The sequence below is a fragment of the Diceros bicornis genome, chromosome 28, assembly GCF_020826845.1.
Source record: "Diceros bicornis minor isolate mBicDic1 chromosome 28, mDicBic1.mat.cur, whole genome shotgun sequence".
Lineage (NCBI taxonomy): Eukaryota > Metazoa > Chordata > Mammalia > Perissodactyla > Rhinocerotidae > Diceros > Diceros bicornis.
Window position 1 is genome coordinate 6,953,186 of NC_080767.1, and position 19,216 is coordinate 6,972,401.

Here is a 19,216-nt window from a genome sequence, read left to right on the forward strand (position 1 = left end):
TGAAGCCCATCCCCACGAAGGGCAGTGGGAAACCATGAGGGGCTCTTACGTGGCCCCTCAACCCCAGCCCTTCTTCCCCATCAGACCCTTCACTTCCCCTGTGTTCCTCTGCTTGCCCACAAGATGCTCTGGCTGACCTCTCTCTGCTCCGCGTGTGCTGGGCTCCTCTTCGGGCCGAGGGGGCCGAGGGGGCCGTGGACCGTGGGCTGGTGTGTGCATGTGTGTGCATGTGCATGAGTGTGGGAACACCAGGGACGGCTCTGAGTGTGCAGGGGGCAGGTACTGCAGCTATTATTACTTTCTTAATGTTGTGCTCACTTCAAGCTCCTGCTTGGGGGTTCCCTGCATGAAACATTCAGTCTGTTTCTAAATCTACCAGTCCAGGCCCAGTGGGACTCCTGCCTGCCCTGGGCGGCCCTCACTGACCCCCTTCTTCCCGCGCTGACTTGCATCTTGTCTGAGCTCATGAATGCATCGTGTTCTAATCATTACCGGAACGACTGCGCATTCATTGCTTACTGTGTGCCTGGCTCTGTTCCGAGGAGCACCTTCCGTCTCATTACAAAGTCATGACACTCCTGTCGTCTCCCCTGTGCACACAGGATGCCTGGGGCTTGGTGAGAGGGGGGCGGTGACTTAGCCAAGCGTACGCAGTAAGTGCAGAGCCAAGATGGGAAGCCAGGAGCCCTGGCTCCAGAGCCAGGCTGGTAGCCCCTGGGTTACTCCCAATTGCAGCACAATCAGGCTGCCCCTCGACTCTCACAGGTGGGCAGTTTCCTGGAGACACAACCTGGGGGTTCAATTTACTCACCCCGGGAGCCAAGCATGAATTAGGAAGTGCTGGGGCTGCCGCACATGCCAGTGTGGTCTCTGGAGGTGTGAATAGAAGTCTGGGGCGGTGACGGGCCCATTCTACTCTGGGCTGGTTCTGCTCCTCTCACCCTGCCCCACCCCTCGAGGGGCTGTTCCTTGTGGGGCCAGGATCCTCCACTGCATACAGAGAGAGTTTGTGTAGAAGAGGCGATTGAAAATTCTTTGCTAGGAGGGATGACTGGAGACATTGGGGCTGTTTAATCTGAAAAAGGAAAGACTTAGGGATATGAGCAGGGAAGGAGACACGCTAAGAGAACTTTCTGGTGGCCCAGGCTTTCTAACCATGGAGTGGGCCTCCTTGTGAAGTAGTGAGCTTCCTGACACTGGAGGCAGGTAAGTAGAACCTATCCTTTTCTCATTTATGCTGTATTAGAAGTTTAAGAATCCACTGAGGGCTTGATTGGCTAAATGTCAAGGCCCTCCCACCCTGAGAGAATGATTCTTAGGTAAGAAGAGTGAGAAGAGGGGAAAGGGGAGCAGAGGCAGTATATGGAGACGGCATTTTACGCTGCACTGTGGCAGGGGCATTGAAGGGCAGTTCCCCCCGGGGATCCTCACTGGAGTGGGCAGGGAGGGTCAGCCTGGGTCACAGGGGCCGTGGTCCTGAGCGGCAATGGGCTGGAGCCTGCAAGGTCTTGGGAGGCCAATGATGACTCCAGCTCCTCTAGCACACGGAGCAGACTGGGGTTTCTGGTGAAGACGCCAGGGCCAGAAGTCTGGATTCCAGTGGCTGCTGCCAGCCTTGCCACCCACACACAACGCCCAGCTCCTCTGCTCAGGAACACAGGGCCAGGCCCCCAGGGGGAGGTGGAGAGGAGGATTAAAGAGACCCGTGTCCTGCCAACAGGCGCCACAGCTGCAGGGGCGCTGGCAGAGTGTGATGCATAACTGAAGACAAAGGAGTCACTAATTCAAAGCCCCAAGCACCTCGTACCCAGGACTCTAGCTCACAATGAGCGCGTGAGGTCAAGTACACCGGCAGGGTCATCTTCACGGGGCAGATAGAGATTAAGTGACACACCCCAAATGGTGTAGCTAGTAGGACTGCCACATTCCTGCTCCCGGCGTTGCTGGGTGTAGACAGTCCTCTGGAGCGGTGCCTTTCCTCAGCAGGTGCAGACAGTCCCTGATTGATTGCTTGGTTTCATTCAGCAGATATTGATTGACACCTCCTCTGTTTCGGGTACTGTGCAAAGTGCTGGGGACACAGCAGCAACAAAGACAGACATGGTCCCCAGAATTTACTCTAGAGCAAAGGAGACAGGCTTGAACAAAATTGTCATACTAGTCAAAACGGTGTGTCATTACCAGTTGTCACAGAGCGTGATGGGTGCCACAGAGAGAAAGACCAGGGTGTACTGAGAATAGAGCGGGAGCTCATCTAGGTGGGGTCAGGGGCTGTCTCTCTCAGGATGGCACCTTTGAGCTCAAGGTGATTAAGGGTGGTGGGAACAGTGTCCTGGGCAGAGGGAACAGCCTGCCTGAGGCTTGAAAGACTTTGGTCCAGTAACCAAAAGATGTCCCATGGGGCTGGTGCGCTTGAGAGACGGAAAGCGGTGCGTAGTGCAGTTAGTGAGGTGGTGGGGGCCTGGTGTGAGGGAACTTGTGGACCTTTTGTCTTGAGAGCAAGGAGAAGCCTTTGCAAGATTTTAAACCAGGGACTATCAGGATCCAATCCACTGCAGATTAGAAGATAATTCTGGCTGCCGTGAGGAGACTTGGCGGGTTGGGGACCAGGAGGCTATTGCCGATGGTGTCATTGTACCCTGGGGTGGTTGCCTGCCCTGTCTGGGGCCAGCCTCTCTAGTCCATGGCGTGGACCAGGAATTGTGGCCCCATGATGCACTGCTTCTCCCCTCTTCCCTCCCTTCCCCTACCTCCTCCACCTACCCCCAACCCCCTACCTCTCCAGCAAGGCTCCCAGGTTACTAGAGTTGAGCTCAGATTTGATTCTGAGCTTCCTGATGGTCAAAGCAAAATGGGAAACACAGCCAGTTGTGTCCCTCTTCATTGTCCACCAGGGAAAAATAGGCCAATTCCCCAAAGGTAGCCATGTTTTTTCTGATGCTTGGAGTGGAAAGGAAGTTGTCACATGGGCTCTGGGGGGTGGGGGGTGGGCTGTGGAGGCAATGGGCACAGTTTTGAACAGCACCCACTGAGGTTTTCCAGGGCTCTATCTTATGGCTGAACGTAATGACCATATGCTAATTGGTGCACTTCTGCGGGGGCACGGCTGCTGTGACCACGTGGCTCAAGAATGCAGCCTTTCTAATAGCCCAACTTAAACTAAGACAAGTCCCAGACACTGTGGGGCAGCCATCCCTGGATTTTCCAACTTGATGCTCCAGGAAGATCTGCTACTACCTGGGGCCTTTGTGACCTCCTGCCACCCAAGGGTACCCCTGGGAAAATGTCCTTCCCAGCTGGAGAAGGTTCGATCTAGAGGAATGTACCTCGCCAGTAACTCAACTCCACCAACTCAACTCTTGATGAGAAGGAGAATTTAGTAGTTTGCATTTGACTTCTCTGATGAGGGCTTGGTGTGTGGAAACTTGGGGGGTGTTGGAAGAGGGTACAGTCATATGTTTTAGAGATTAAAGAAGCAGATGGCTTATGTACCCAGCTGCCGATGGAGAAGATGGAACTGAGAGAGGGCATGGCTGGGCCTTCCCATGGGAAGCAGGCACGGTCTGACCTGGTTGTTTCCTGGAAGCCTGACGTGCCAGAGGAAGACTTCTGACACCAAGGCACAGTGACACTGCCCCCTGGTGAACCAGCCCAGTCAGTGTCCTGGGCTCTGACCAGTCAGATGAGTGACTCCTCCCATGGGAGGAGCTACAAGAGGGTGGAAGGAGTGGTAGTGGCAAGGAAGGGGCCAGAGTTCTCTTCCCAGCTTGAGGAGAGGGGGCTAGAAACCCCTTCGTGAACACTGAGATGCTTAAAGCAAGATTTAACTTCATCTTGCCTTCAGAATGAGGTAGTGATGAGAATTATGCTGGAATTCTTGCTCCCTAGATCTCTAGAGGTACTGGGTGCTTCTAGACCAGCCATCCTTTCCCTTATCCTTCTACTGTCACCATCTCAAAGTGACCCAAGGGTGAAAGTTACATAGACTGTGTGGGGCCTCAGCCTTCTTCACTTGCTCTGCTGCCTGGAGTCTTGCCTGGGGATGCCCATTTCTTCCTAAACAGCTTTAGAATATTTTCTAAACAGCTGAGTATTCTTTGTCTTCCTGTGGATCAAGCAGAAGGGTGGCTTCTCGAGAAAGATTATTGTGCCTGTTTTACAAGCCTGGGGAATGTTTGAGGGAACACTGAGCAAGTTGCCATAGTGTAAAACCAGGGGACGGAGCCCTGAGCTTTGTGACGGCTCTTGGGCCAGTCAGTTTTCTCTGGGTCGCGGTTTCTGCATTTGGGATGGGGGATTAGACTGGGTCATCCTTGAGATCCATTCCAGCTCTAACATTCTGTGAGAGATAAAACAAATTGGGAATCCATCTCTTATTTTTATTTTGACCTGTTTACAGTTTTTTCTCCTGTCTGTTCCACTCTTTTAGATGACAGGCAAATTCTGTGTATGTGAGGTTTAGATTACAAGTGAATTGTCAAAGAGCTGCCTGAGCCTTGCTGGGATGTTCTTTCATTCATTTATTCATCCAAGAAATTTTCACAGATATCCCATGTCAGTGACATTGACCGCCCGGGCTGTGCTGTGCGGCATAAAGTAACAGCGATGGGTGCAGCGAAAGGTACTGTGTGAAAATTGGCTTTTGAGTAGAGATATTTCCCCCTAAACAAGGCTAACCAATATTTGCAATAAAAAAAGACAAAAGAAAAGGTGATTCCAATCCTACAGCTTGTTTGGTTTGAGAGTGCACTGGAAGTTTGGCTTAAGGAATTTCACTATTCACAAAGCTCTTTAAAAACCCAAACCTAAGGGCCAGCCCCGTGGCTTGGTGGTTAAGTGTGCGTGCTCCGATGCTGGTGGCCCGGGTTCGGATCCCGGGCGCGCACCAAGGCACCACTTCTCCGTCCATCCTGAGGCCGAGTCCCACATACAGCAACTAAAAGGATGTGCAGCTATGACATACAACTATCTACTGGGGCTTTGGGGAGAAAAAAATAAATAAAATCTTAAAAAAAAAAAAAAAAACCCAAACCTTTATTATTTTGTAAAGTGAAAAAAAAAAAAAAGAACATAGCTTTCTGCTTCTGATAACAAGGTCTGAGCTATTGCAGACTCCCCTCCCATCTCAAACAAATAGAAATACTGGATCAAATATAAGAATCAATTATTTTTGATAAAAGTCTGAGGCTGAATTAAAGAGAGGAAATCCTCAGGAGCTGGAAATTAAGAGGGAGCTCAGAGCCAGAACTTTAAGTGCACGATCTACTGTCCCAGGGGCCAAGGGTACTGGTCCTGGATACAGTTCCTAGTGAACAGGTGCTGGGGTTTTGATGCTGGTGTTGAGACAGAAGATTTGGCCTTAGACTTATGTGATACGGGAGCTGGAACTGAAACTCCTGCAAAAACTTGAAACCTGGAAGGATTTCACTTTCCATGACACGAGCGCTGGGCAAATTTGACCTACAGGCTGAGGGAAGCAGTAAGGAAACTTGATTCTGCATGGGACTCGAAAGAGAACAAAAGTTTCCCGCTGGAAGTTGAAATCCCAAGCCTGTGCCACCTATAGGTCTGGTATCTCACTTTATATTATTTACAGGAAACCCAGGAAGAGAAATTAATATAAAAACTGGGCTCATATCAGTGAAATCCTTCAGATGCCTAGAAGAAGTACATGAAAAACTCTCATCTGGATCCTCCCTTAATCTAGTGTGTACAGCATGCATACAGAGTAAATGATAACCACTGAACATGAGCTCACAATTAACTAATGGCAAAGCATGCAAGGAGATGAGGGCAAATCAGGAGACATAACCAGGAAAATCAGTACTCCAAGAACCTAAAATAACAGACACTCTGAAAGAGACTATAAAATAACTACAGAGATGAAAACAGCTCTAGAAATGTTACAAAAGATTAAAACACCAGGAAAACACCACGAAATCTAATTAGCAGATTAGAAAAAGAATGAAATAAATTTCCTAGAAATAAAAATTTTAGTTATCAAAATTAAAATTTCACTTCATGGGTTAAGTACCAGATAAGACACAGCTGAATAGAAAATTAGTGACTTGGAAGATAGAGCTAAGGAAATTTCCAGGAATGCAGCATAGAAAGCTAAAGAGTTGGGAAACATGAAAGAGAGGGTAAGAGAGGAAACAAAATTTCATGAGAGGGTCTAACATACATCTAATAGTTGCTCTGGAAAAATAAATAGAAAAAATGGAGGCGAGGCAATATTTGAAGAAATAAAGGCTAAGGAATATATAAAACAGAACTATTGCAAGACATGTATCATTACCTTGAAGAAGCATACTAAATCCCAAGCAAGGTAAATAAAAATAAATGCATGTCTAGGCAAACTGTAGTGAAATTGAAGAACATCAGGGATGAAGAGAAAATTATAAAAGCAACCAGAGAGGAAGTATAACTTTTAGATTGGCAGGAAACTTTTTAAAACATCAACAGAAGTCAGAAGACAATAGAAAATATCTTCAAGTGTTAAGAGATAACTATTGACCTGTACTCAGATAAATGATCATTTAATAGTGAAGGCAAATAAAGACATTTTCAGACAAAGACAGAGAGGGTTTATCACTCCCGGACTCGTGCTGAACTGCTAACTAATGCATTCCAATAAGAAGGATCTGAGAGATTTCTAGTTTCAGCTCTGATATATGAAGAGCTTGGAAGCCATCACTCCCATATTTACAACAAGAAGTAAAGCTGAGCAAACTGAAAATCAACAACTTTTCTTGATGGGGAATTGAGGTTGTAGGGCAAGCGGCTACTGCAAAATCTGGAAAGACAGGAGAATGCAGAGAGTTACAGCTGAGCTCTGACAGATTAACATAAAACCTCATATGAAAGGCCCGTGTACCTCAGTTCCTATTACCCAATACATCACATCCAGCTTTCAACAAAAAGTTAGGCAAGAAAAAACACAGTCTGGAGAGACAAAGCAGCATCAGAACTAGCTTCAGATATGACACAGATGTTAGAACTATCAGATCAGGAATTTAAAATAACTGCGATTGGTATGTTAAGGGCTCTAATGGAGAAAGTAGACAGCATGAAAGAACAGATGGGTAATGTTAGCAGAGAGATGGAAACTCTAAGAAAGAATCAAAAGGAAATGCTAGAGATCTGAAGTATGGTAACAGAAATCAAGAATGATGGCTTCATCAGTAGATTGAACATAGCCAAGTAAAGAAGCAGTGAGCTGGAAGATATGTTGATAGAAATTTCCCAAACTGAAATGCAAAGAGAAAAAAAAGAATGAAAAAACAAAAGCCCCAGAACAGGACATCTGAGAACTGTGGGATAATTTTAAGAGGAGTTTGTTCATGCCGTCAAGTGGGTTCCACCTGCTAGCACCCCTGTGGACAGCAGAGTGGAGCCCTGCCTGTTCTTTGTGTGCCATCCTCTCACCTTCTGGTGCTCTATCAGACAGTGCTCAGCTGCTATTCCCTGGGTTTTCATGGCCAATTTTTTCAGAAGTGGGTGGCCAGGCCCTTCTTCCTACTCTAGAAGCTTCACTGAAATCTGTCCACATGGGTGACACTGCTGGTATTTGAAATCTTGGTGGCATAGCTTTCAACATCACAGCAACACGCAGCCGCCACGGTATGACAACCGACAGATGAGTGGTGTGGTTCCCTGACCGAGAGACGACGCCACGGTGGTGACAGCACCAAATCTTAACCACTAGATCACCAGTTTAATAGGAGTGACATATGCATAATTGGAATACCAGAAGAAGAAGAAATATTTGAAGTAGCAATAGCTGAGAACTTTCCAAAACTAATGACTGATACCAAATCACAGATGCAGGAAACTCAGAGAATATCAAGATACTTTGATATCTACACCTGTGAGTATCATATTCAAACATTAGAAAACCAAAGACAGAGAAAAATCTTGAAAAAAACCAGAGGGGAAAAGGTACTTTAGTTATAGAGGAACAAGGATAAGAATTACATTAGATTTTATATCAGAAACCAGGCAAACAAGAAGAGAGTGGAGTGAAATACTTTAAGCATCGGAAGAAAACACCCACCAACCCGGAATTCTGTATCTTGGGAAATTATCCTCTAAAAGTGAAGGAGAAATAAAGACTTGCTCAGTCAAACAAAAATGGAGTGAATTCGTGACCAGCAGACCTGTTTTACAAGAAATGTTAAAAAAATAGTTCTTCAGGGAGAAGGAAAATAATATAGATCAGAAACTCAGATCTACAAAAAAAAAAGGAGGACAGTCAGAGAAGGAATAAATGAAGGTAAACAAATTATTTTATTATTCTTAATTGATCTGAAAGGTAAGTGTTGTTTAAAGTAATAATGGTAACAATGAGGGGATGATTATAATACATGAATAAGTGAGATGAAGTGAGATGGCACAGCAGTGTCACAGGGGCAGGAAGGGAGACTTGGGGATACTCTGTTAGAAGGTACCTGCTCTACAACTGAAGAGGTTTAGTGTTATTGAAGGTGAACTTAGATTTGTTATAAATGTATATTGAAAACTATAGGGCAACCACTAAGACTCTTTTTTTTTTTACTTAAAAAAGAATTTAATTGTGGTAAAAAACATGTAATTTAAAAATGACCCTCTTAACGATATTTAAGTGTACAGTTCACTAGTGCTCAGCAGATAAAATGGAATCATATGACATATTTAATTAAACCCAGAGAAGGAAGAAAAAGAGGGAGGAGAAAAGAAATAAAGAACAAGTTCAATGAACAGAAAATAGTTATACACATAGTAGATATTAACCCAACTACATCAATAATTGCTTTAGATGTGAATGCTCTGAGTATACTCATTAAAAGACAAACATTGTCAGAGTGTGTTAAAAAAATACACAAGACTCAACTATATGTTGCCTACAAGAAGGAAATGAAATACAGAAGGAAGGAATGGACTTGAAGAAGCAATGGTAACCAAATAATTAATGAGCAGAGGATAATCTAAATAACTATTGACTATAAAAATAATGGCTAGTTTGGGGTGTTTAAAAACAAAGTAGAGAAAAAAACAATAATAATACCTAAAATTGGGAGTGGGCTGATCTGAGTTAAAAATTCTAAGATCCTTGCATTACTCAGGAGGATGATAGATATATTGATAAACTTTCGATTGGGTTTTGTCAGGGATGCAGGTGAGCAAATTCAGGGTAATCATCATAGGCATAGTAGTAGAATGTATAACTTCCAAACCAAAAGAGGCAAAAGAGATCTACAGAACACTCAGTGAGTCCAACTGAAGATAGAGGAGGAAAAAGCATGGTAAATTAAAAGTACAAAATTAGATGATGGATGGTAGAAACAAATAAAAATATTTTAATAGTCGTATTAAATATAAATAGATTAAATTTGCCACACAATACAGAAGACATGAAAAATAACCAAAACCCAGAAATATGCTGTTTATGGGAATTAACCTAAAACAGAATGGTACTGAAAGGTTGCAAGTAAGAAGATAGGAAAATATAGACCAGGCAAATACTAATCAAATAAAATGTGATAGTAATATCACTGTCAGATGAAATAAACTTTAAGACCCAAAGTATCCTCGAAGACAAAGAGGATCATTGCTTAATGATAACAAGAACAATATATGCACTTGGCAACAGTCTCAAAATATTTATAGCAAAAACTGTCAATGAACAAGTGAAAAACATCCCATTATATATTTTGAACACTTTAACATACTGCTCTTACTAGTGGATAGATCAAGCTGACAAAAAATTGGCAAGGACATTTGTAAGATTTGCACCACATAACTAAGGAGCTTGATCAAATAGACATAGAGGCCAACAATTAGAGAGTACACACGCTTTTCAAATGCACATGGAAGAAACGCTTACAAAGACCAACTTATGTGCTAGTTATGAAAGCAGATCTCAGCAACACCAAAAATCCACATCATAGACCATGTTGTTTGATCACAGTGCACTAAAATTAAGAAGTAATAGTCCAGAGCAAAATATGGTGTCCAATTTTCTGCGTGTTTGGAAGTTAAAAAACAAAATCAACCTTCTGAAAAAATTCATGTGTCAAAAAAGAAATCCTAATGGGAATTACAAAATGTTAGAACTGAACAACCAAAAAACTCCCCAAACACCACCACCACCACCACTAATCAAAACTTGCGCAGTGAAGCTAAAGTGGTACATAGAGGGAAATGCATAGCTTTAAATGTATTTATTTAAAAAAGAAGATAAAAGAGTAACTTGTTAAGCATTCAACTCAAGAAGTTAGAAGAAGAGCAGCAGAGTGAGTTCCAATGAGGCAGAGCAGAGGTGACACATACGTGTCGCAGAAAATTCAAACAACGCAGGGGCCAGCTGGGTGGCGTAGTGATTAAGCTCACGTGCTCCTCTTCGGCGGCCCAGAGTTCACAGATTTGGATCCCCGGCTCAGAACTATGCACTGCTCATAAGCCATGCTGTGTTGGCGTCCCACATACAAAGTAGAGGAAGATGGGCACGGATGTTAGCTCAGGGCCACTCTTCCTCAGCAAAAAGAGGAAGGTTGGCAATGGATGTTAGCTCAGGGCTGATCTTCCTCACCAAAAAAAAACACCCCAAAACGAACAATACAGAATCATACTAAATAAAAATGAAAGACCTTCTTCCTACTCCTTGCCTAATCTGTGTCTCCTTAGAGAACCAGTGTCAACTAATGATGGAAGGATTTCTAGACTTGTATGTTCTAAAAATAGCAGTGGGTGAATAGTTATAGCTACAGCAGTAAGCGGACAGGCCTCGGTATAAGAATGGATCAGTGGGTTCATAAATAATAATAACTTCACGGTTATAAAAGTAACATTTCAGCAAACTGAAGCAAGAGGACATAAAGATTCACAGAAGCACTGGTAAGGAGGATCCAGAAGTTTTACTTGTCTGTGAACTCAATCATATGGCTGCCACTGAAAGTAAATTCTGTACTGCTCTCTTCTGTGTTGGTCAGGCCACACCTGTGGTCAGGATGTTGACTAACTGGAATGTGACAGAGGAGGGGACCAGTTTGGAGAAGGGACTCGACTTAGAGCTAACATTCACTAAGCACTTAGTATGTGCCAGGGCCTGTGCTGAGCTCTTATCTGGCTCCTTACTCATCCCCTCCATGCTCTGTGAAGGAGGTGGTGTAAACTTATTTCCATTTTATGGATGAGAAAACTGAGAGGAGAGAGTACAACTTGTCCAAAGACCCATAGGTAGAAGCATTTGGAGCCAGATCTTGAAGCCAGGCTGCCCGAGTCCAGAGCCTGTACCTTGAACCACCATTTATTCTGTCCCCCACTTACACCACCTTGCTTCCCTCGCCCGGAACCTGTCTTGTGAGGCACCTGTGGAGGGGCTGGAACTGGCTGGCCTGGAGAAGAGAAAACTCACTGGATACACATGAATGTAATGGATCTCAGAGGGGCTCCGTGGAGGAGGAGCTGATTTATTTGTGGCTCCAATGGGCAGACCCAGGACTGAGGTGGAAATGAGAGAGGCAGATTTCAACTCAGTTGAAGGAAACCTTCCAAACAGGCAGAACTACCCAAATGTGGATTGGCTATGGGAGTGTCTGTCCTGGGCAGTGTTGCCAGTTGGGAGGAAGACTGAGGAAAGTCTTCAAGCATCAGAGGGGGGGTGGTTGGAACAGGCTGACCACCAGGGTCCCTTCCAGCTCTGAGCTTTGGCATTCTGGGACAGATGGGGTTGCCTTTCTTTTCTTCTATTTTGGAGAAAAGATGGATTTGTTGATCCTTTCCTGATGTCTTGGCTGTGAAACAAAACTGGATGAATTTATTAAAGACCATCATGTGGTCCAGCTCAGCGTCAGTGCTTTTAAGAGGATCTGGACAATTCTAGGGTCAGAGCAAGGGAACTGGCAACGTTATGATCATTTCGGGCCACCAAGAGGGCAGATAACTTTATCCACCTGGTGTAACTTCTGGGGGTTCCTGGCAAGAGCTAGTTCATCAGGATGAGGGTGTGAAAGGAAGATGATGAGAGGCTGTGCTCAGAGGGAGCTTAGGGGTTTGAGGTCTTGGAGGGGGACCAGTTTTAAATGACAGGATAGGGTCCCACCTGTGGCCATCCACGGGGCTGGGGCAGGGGAATGGAGATCAAGACCAATGGAGTCAAAGAGGTGTGCTCAGCGAGGTCAAGGGCAGATGAAGATCTCCAGGAAGGGGCCTCTGCTCAGGAGGGATGTAGGCAGTTCACTAACAGTATGGAGGGCCTGGCTTGGGCTGACTCAAGGGTTTCCGAGGAGGAGACGTTGTGGCAGGATGGTGTGGTGGAGCAGTGGCCTGGAATTGGCGCTGGCAGGCAGTGAGTACGCAGACCCCTCTACCTTGCCCAGAAAGCCTCGGGGAGAGGAGGGAGGTGTGCTTTCCGTTGGAACAGACATCGGGGACCAACATCTGGAGGAGTGCTGGAGGCAGTGCAGCGTCCTGGTTAAGAGCTCAGGCTTCCGAAGCAGCTGCTGTTATGTCACAACCTGTTATGTTACCTTTGAGCCTCTTGGTAGAGTATGGGAATAAGTGATTGCCGGCTCCCCTCCAGAGGCTGCATGACTCTTCCTTTATTCTTGACTTTGAGCACGCTGGTCACCACCACTTCCCAAACAAACATTAGCTTTCCTTCCTTTGTGTGCAAAATTATTATTTGAAACCTACTTGGCTTTACCACTGCTTTAACCTCAGTTTTCTCATATGTAAAATGGGATAATAACAGTTGTTGTGTCACTTTGGTTGTACAGATTAAATGAGAAGAACAAAAAAAGGGCTTAGCAGAGGATCTAGCCCATAATAGACACTCGATAAATGTTACTTCTATTATTATTGTTATTATCATCAAGGAGCATTTTGCTCCCAACAGCAGAGGTTCCACAGGGCAGAGAGACGGGGTCAGGGTGGGAAAGGTTCGGGCTGGTTAGGCAGGAGGGGAGTGCGAGAGGAGGCGGAGAGGCTGGAACTGTTTGTGGGAGGGGTGAGAGACCAGAGGCGCCACTGGAACGGCAGTGGCAGTGGCGGCACATTCGCTGTGGGGTTGCTGGGACTCCCCCTCAGGCTTTCTGTTTGCACTGTTTGCCTGGCTGCAGATTACACAGGCAAATGGGCGCGGGCTTCCAGGGGAAAATCTCGTTAAAGCAATCAAAATAACAATTTGTATCATTTTTAGAACTTCTGCCTGAGGAGCTAAGATATATTCGTAATAAATTATTAACTCTGGGTTATATTATAAGAATTTCCCCTTACAAACAAGAAAATGATATTTCCCTTTTGGTGCAACGGAGGACAGTGATCTGGCCAAGCTGCTCGACCTCACTGAGCCTCAGTTTCCCCTTCCACAAGAGGAAGAGGGGAGGCTAGTGTGCCCCACGCAGAGTTGGTGTCAGGACAGGACAGGAAGCTCGTGTGTAAGCTCTGCACACATGAGAACACTCAGTAGATGTTATTTATCCTCATTATTTACATCCTCAGAGAATGCCTGAATGACACAAGGCTCATACTCCCTCAGAGCTTCTAGTCTGGGGGGGCTGTGCAGGAAGTGGGCGGGGAGGAGGGTGAGGAGGAGAGGGCAGGTGGAGAAGAGGAGGAGAGACCTGTGCATGTGCAGTCTGGGGAGGGGGAGGAGTTCCAGGTGCCGTGGCTGGAGGGGGTAGGGTTGATGAGTCTGGAAAGCCTGCTTAAAATATGTATATACATAACAAATGTAATATAATACAATGCAATTAAACATATTATAATGTAATAATATAATATCTGGACAGTGCATGCAGTTAAATATTTGTATGGTCTCATTTAATCCTCCTAACAAACCCTTCCAGGTTGGTGTTTCTTTTCCTCATTGAAGAGAAGAGGAAACTGAGGGCAGATACTTGATACACAGCAAGGCTTAAACGTTTACGTTGCATTTGCCTGGCAAGGCACATGCGGTAGGTTTGGCTGCACAGCGTGATTTGGGTCGTCTTTTAAACCTCAGTGCTCCTTGCTCTTGGGTGCTGGAGAGTGAGGATGGGTGGGGGGCTGATGCGGCTGCGTCCATGTGGAGCTGCTGGGAAGGAGCGTTGCTTTCCTCTGGGACATTCTTAGGAACAGGTGTAGTAGTTTATATGGATTGTTCTCCAATTCATTTAGGAACAGAGTCTGGGTGTCAAATTATCGCCCATGGAATAAATCTGGAGATGCTGTCTGTGCCCTGGGGGCAGCACTACAGCTTCTCTTGCTGCTAACCTTTCTCTGGGCATCGGAGCCCATTTAGGATGTACATTTGGGCACTATTTCCCTCCTGTTTTGGCCCTGGGCATGGCTGACTCCTCATTTATACCTTGTGGTTTGGGAGTTAGGAGCTAAGAGGCAGAAAGTGGGCCATGGGGCTTTCAAATGCTGTTGGGGACCTACCTATGGTAAACGAGTTGCCTCAGGTATCTCCTGGGGCTGCCTCACAGCTCACCGGTGACTTCCTAATATCCTCAAATGGGCTTTAACCACAGAGGCCCCGTGAGTCCCTGACTTATCTCCTGCACTTGGCTCTCTCTTCCATTTCTCCCGAGTCAGAAAAGCGCCCGTGTGCTGGGGGGCAAAACAACTCAGAAATAGTCGTGCACGGCCTTGAAGGATGGACCCCTCATTGCCTTGGAGAAGTTTAGCTACAGGAAAATCTGATGGGAGCACCTGAGACTGGCCGTTAGCGCTCGTAATAGGGCAGATTTGGGGTCATAGTCTGGTGAGTGTGGCCCAGGTTCTGGCTGGTTCTGGGGAAGTTTATTTTCCCAGCTTTGCAAACTGAGGTCGCTAGGGATTTCTCTAGATCTCTGACTGGTTCCCAGTAACAGCTGCCTGATTTATAAAGCTGCCGTCTGGGCCCCGGGAGACACGTGCAGGAATGCTCAGAGCAGCCCGGCTGGGCCTTGCAGTTCCTGATGCTCAGGGGAAGCTGGGTGGCGGCTCCTGGGAGCCTCAGGGCTGGAGGACTCGCCTCCTGATGGAGCAGCACGGTTGCCTGCACTCTCTTCTTTTAATTTGCTCCTTTTTTGGGTGATGTGTGTGTTGCCTCCTGGTGGAGAGAACTCACAGTTGGGTGCTTTCCAGACTGTGACCCTGCTGTTTTACAGGAATAGAGCGTACGTTGTGCCAAGCGCTGGTCTGAGCACTTTGCATGTATTAACTGATTTAATCCCTTCAAAGGCTGTGTGAGGTGGAGACTTTATTACCTTAACTTTACAGATGAGGAAGCCGAGGGACAAAATGGCTACATAGCTTTCCCAGGGCCAGGCAGCTGGTGAGTGGTGGAGCTGGGAGCTGAAGACCGACTCCTCTGCCCTATTCACGGAGGGGCCTCAACAGCTGGACCAGCTAATCCAATTTGCCACAAAGAATGGCCGTGGGCCAAATATTCTAAAGTCAAAGCTGCTATCTTTAGGCCTTGTTTCCCATGTTTGGACAGATTTATAAATAGCCACCCTTTTTAACAAGCTCCCTGATTTGGTTGTCTTGGCATAGATTTCATCTTGGGAGGTAGTGGAAGTAGCATTGATCAAAGCTAGTCGTCCAAAGGGAGTTTTATTTCCCTTGTTTGTTAACGCCAGAGATGGGAGTGTGGCGACACCTGCCCCAGGTATCTTCTGGAACATAACCCCTGTGACAGTGCGAAATGGAGAACTCCAGGGTCTCCATCCTCTAGATATCTGGGTGTTGGCGTGGATCCAAAACAATTTTCTAAGGAGATTCCTGTCCCTGCTGGCGGGTAGTTGCTCCACTCTCCTCTGCAAGGCTTCAGGCCTGGGTCTCTATTGGCCCCTCAGTTTTCAGAAGAGGATGTCAGTGCCGCTCCCAGCTGGATCTGCATGTAACTGTGGGCACAGAATAGCTTCCCTCCTGCCACGTGTTAGGAATCAAAATGTTTCCCATTGTTACTAGTTTGGCTCAGAGAAGCGGTGTTTAGGGAGGATTGCTTGGAGAACGTATCATCTCTGAAGCTTCCATTTATTCTAAAATTATTCCCAGATCAAGCCATTCAATTGGGCAACTGAACCACCCATGTGGTCCCCTTAGAGTTACATTTACTGAGTTGTGCTTTGGAGGTGTTGCCTGAACCTGCGTGAGGGACACCCTAAGAAACAACCTGGGGAAACCCTGGGTCTGGAGGATGTTCGTGATTTCTCAGCTTGCTCTTCAGGGAGGACCCGGAGAGAAGCCTGCCTGGTCTGAGTCAGTAGGAGAACCTGTGAGCAGTGGACAGTTTGCATCTCATGAACCCTGTGAAGTAACTCACCAGGTTTCTCTTCTCCAGCTGGCAGCAAGGAGGGCCAGGTGCGGCCCCTCCTGTGGCAGGTTCATAAGCCTCTAGCCTCAGTCTTGGCTTTGAGGGAATGGAGAGTGTGATGTTTGAGAGCATGGGCTCTGGAGTCAGACTGCCTGGGCTCAGTCCCAACTCCATCGCCTACCAACTGCGTGGTCTTGGGCGGGTTACTTGGCTTTGCTAAGCCTCAGTTTCTTCATCTACAAAATGGGTGCAATGACTGCTTGCCTGACAGGGCTGTGTGAGGCGCAAGCGAGGGTGCCTGTGCAGTGCAGAGCTGTGCCCAGCGTCTCGTACGTGGTCACCATTGGCTCCAGTCAACTGTTGTTGGTCCCATTCTGTGCTCTCCCCTTGCTTTCCTTTCTGCCCTCCCCACCTCCTTGTATTTTTTGCATTGTTGTGAGCTGCCTTAAATCTTTTCTGGAAAATGATGAGCTGTGAAAGAATGAGTGACTGCATAAATAAAGTTCGTATAATAATTGCTTGTAGGCACAGTTGTTCGGGGACTTGTTTACTCTTCTCAAAGTCTTCCACGTATCTTTTCTGATTTTATTCTGAAAATTCTCTTGCAATATTATTTTACTGTGAATCCTTATGCAGAGATCTCTAGGTCTTCTTTTTGGATATTAAATAGCTTGCAAAGATGTGGCTTTTGTGTGCATGTGTGAATGTTTGAATCCACAAATCCTCAGCAGTGTCTTCAGTAGCATTGAAGTAAGTGAGTAAGATCAGCTTTTTTTACCATGAGGTTCTGATTTTCAAAAGAACTGTTGGGTGGTAAAACTCTAGGCTCATGTTCTGGAGGCCAGGCGTCACCACTTGAAATGAGGGATAGGAAAGGACGGGAAATGGATTGGAGCTGCCGCCTGTGGGAGGCTAGGAGCCAGGCAGCCAGAAACTGGGGAGGGTCTGGGGACCTCAGACTCACCACCTCTGTTGGAGTCACCTCCTTGGACTGTACCCACCTTAAGGCAATGTCCCTAGGGAGGTATATTCAGTTGTCCTGCAGGCAGACCAGAGACCCACATGGCAAGATGACCCTGCTCAGGTCACAGGGAATGGGGAGAAAAGAGTAGGAAGTTGTTGAGGCAGGGCATGGTGGGCCTGAGATGGAGAAGGCTGGATGGATTTGGCAGGGCTGAGATGGGGCATTCACTGGAGGAGGGTAAGCCCGAGGACAGAGAAGGCCCTGGGGGCGGGGGGGGACCCGAGGGCTGGGTGCAGAGGAGGGGCTGGGAGACAAGGGTCAGTGGGTGTTCCACTCCTTGGCATGGGGCCTGTGCACTTGCAGTGCCCCCGCCCAGGGGAGAGTCAGCTGTGCTGAAGGTAGCTGACTGGCCAGTAGGCCCTGCGTGTCATTGGCTGTGGCCTTTCATGGCAACCGGTGCTCCTGTGCCTGTGCACTTTGGGGGAAAAGCCAGCCTCCACTACTGCTGGTAGCTTCTCTGGTAAAGCTCTGCCTCCCACAGCAGCATTTATAGCTGCCTGGTCCAGGTTACAATTTTACTAATCGTGTGATCTTGGGACCTCGCTTCATCTCTCTGTGCCTCGATTTCTGCATCTACAAAAAGGAAGAATGGTAATGACAATACCTCTCTGATGGAGCTGGAGCGAAGGTCAACATAAAAGACGTGAGCAGCTAGGCACAGCCCCTGCAGCAGAGCAGGGACTTAGTCACCGCATCCATCCCGGCCCATCCTCAAGGCACTCCCAGCACACGGGTGGGCTTCTGTCCTTGTGAGGAGCTGAGAGTTCCCTGACTGCTGCTGTGTCTCTGACCTTATTTGATCCCTATTAACGCTTTTAGGATCCGAAGGGCAGACAGAGCTCTTACTCCCATTTTGCCAATGAAGCAGTCGAGAGCCAGAGAGACAAGCCCGTCCCCCCGCTCCCGCCTGCGAGTGGCGCCCTTGCTGAGACCCGCGCTCTGATTTGGACTCACTTCCTTTCCTGCGGTGCCCCCTTGAGCCGGTCTTTTCCCCTCCCCAGGCCTCAACTTCGCATCTGAGAACTGAGGAAGGGGGAAACCCCAACCCCCTTCCAGCTCAGACGCTGCCAGGGGCTGCGGGTCTGACGTGGGAGGCCTCAGTCCCTCCCCTGAGCCGAGGTGGGGCCGAGCTCTGGACACACAGGTGGGCACGTGAATTCACACATCCAGCCGCCCCCTGCCAAGCACGATGCCCGGGAGACTTGTGCCAGACCCACTGGGCGATGCTGAGGTGTGCAGGGTGCCCCTCGAGATAGACGGGGTCCTGATGGGGCCATGGCCCAGCCGTGTCCTGTTCAAGTCCAGGCAGACATGCTCATTGCCGCTTACCTGAGCAGCACTCATTTTATTTTTATATTCAAAAAATTTTAGGGCCAGCCCTGTGGCTTGGTGGTTAGGTGCGCGTGCTCTTCTGCTGGCGGCCCGGGGTTCGGATCCCGGGCGCGCACCGATGCACTGCTTCTCCGGACATGCTGAGGTCGCGTCCCACGTACAGCAACTACAAGGCTGTGCAGTTATGACATACAACTATCTACTGGGGCTTTGGAGGGAAAAAAATTTTTAATAGGTAGTACATGGAAAGTGATAAAAATTTCAGACAATACTAAATATATACAGTGAAAAGTAAGTCTCCTCCCCACTCCTTTCTCCCTCCCACCCAGTTCCCCTCCTGGGAGGCAACCACTCTTACCAGTTTATTCCATGTTCTTTAGAGATTTACATATGATACTTTGGTGAGGGTAAGGTATATTGTCTGTATTTCAATACATACATCGGTAAGTCCCCTCCTTTTGAACACAAATGGTAGCATACTGTATGCAGTGTTCTATTTTTGCTTTTCTCCATTAACAAATATTTCTTGGAGATTGTTCTATATCAATAGAGTGGTGCTTCATCCTTCTTAACAGCTACATAATATTCCATTG

At 47.1% G+C, this 19,216-nt stretch overlaps 1 protein-coding gene across 1 annotated transcript in view; it reads left to right on the forward strand.

The window, feature by feature from the left end:
• Nucleotides 1-19,216, forward strand: part of PAX5 (paired box 5) — a 196,443-nt gene that overhangs the window by 67,262 nt on the left and 109,965 nt on the right. The window lies entirely within an intron of this gene.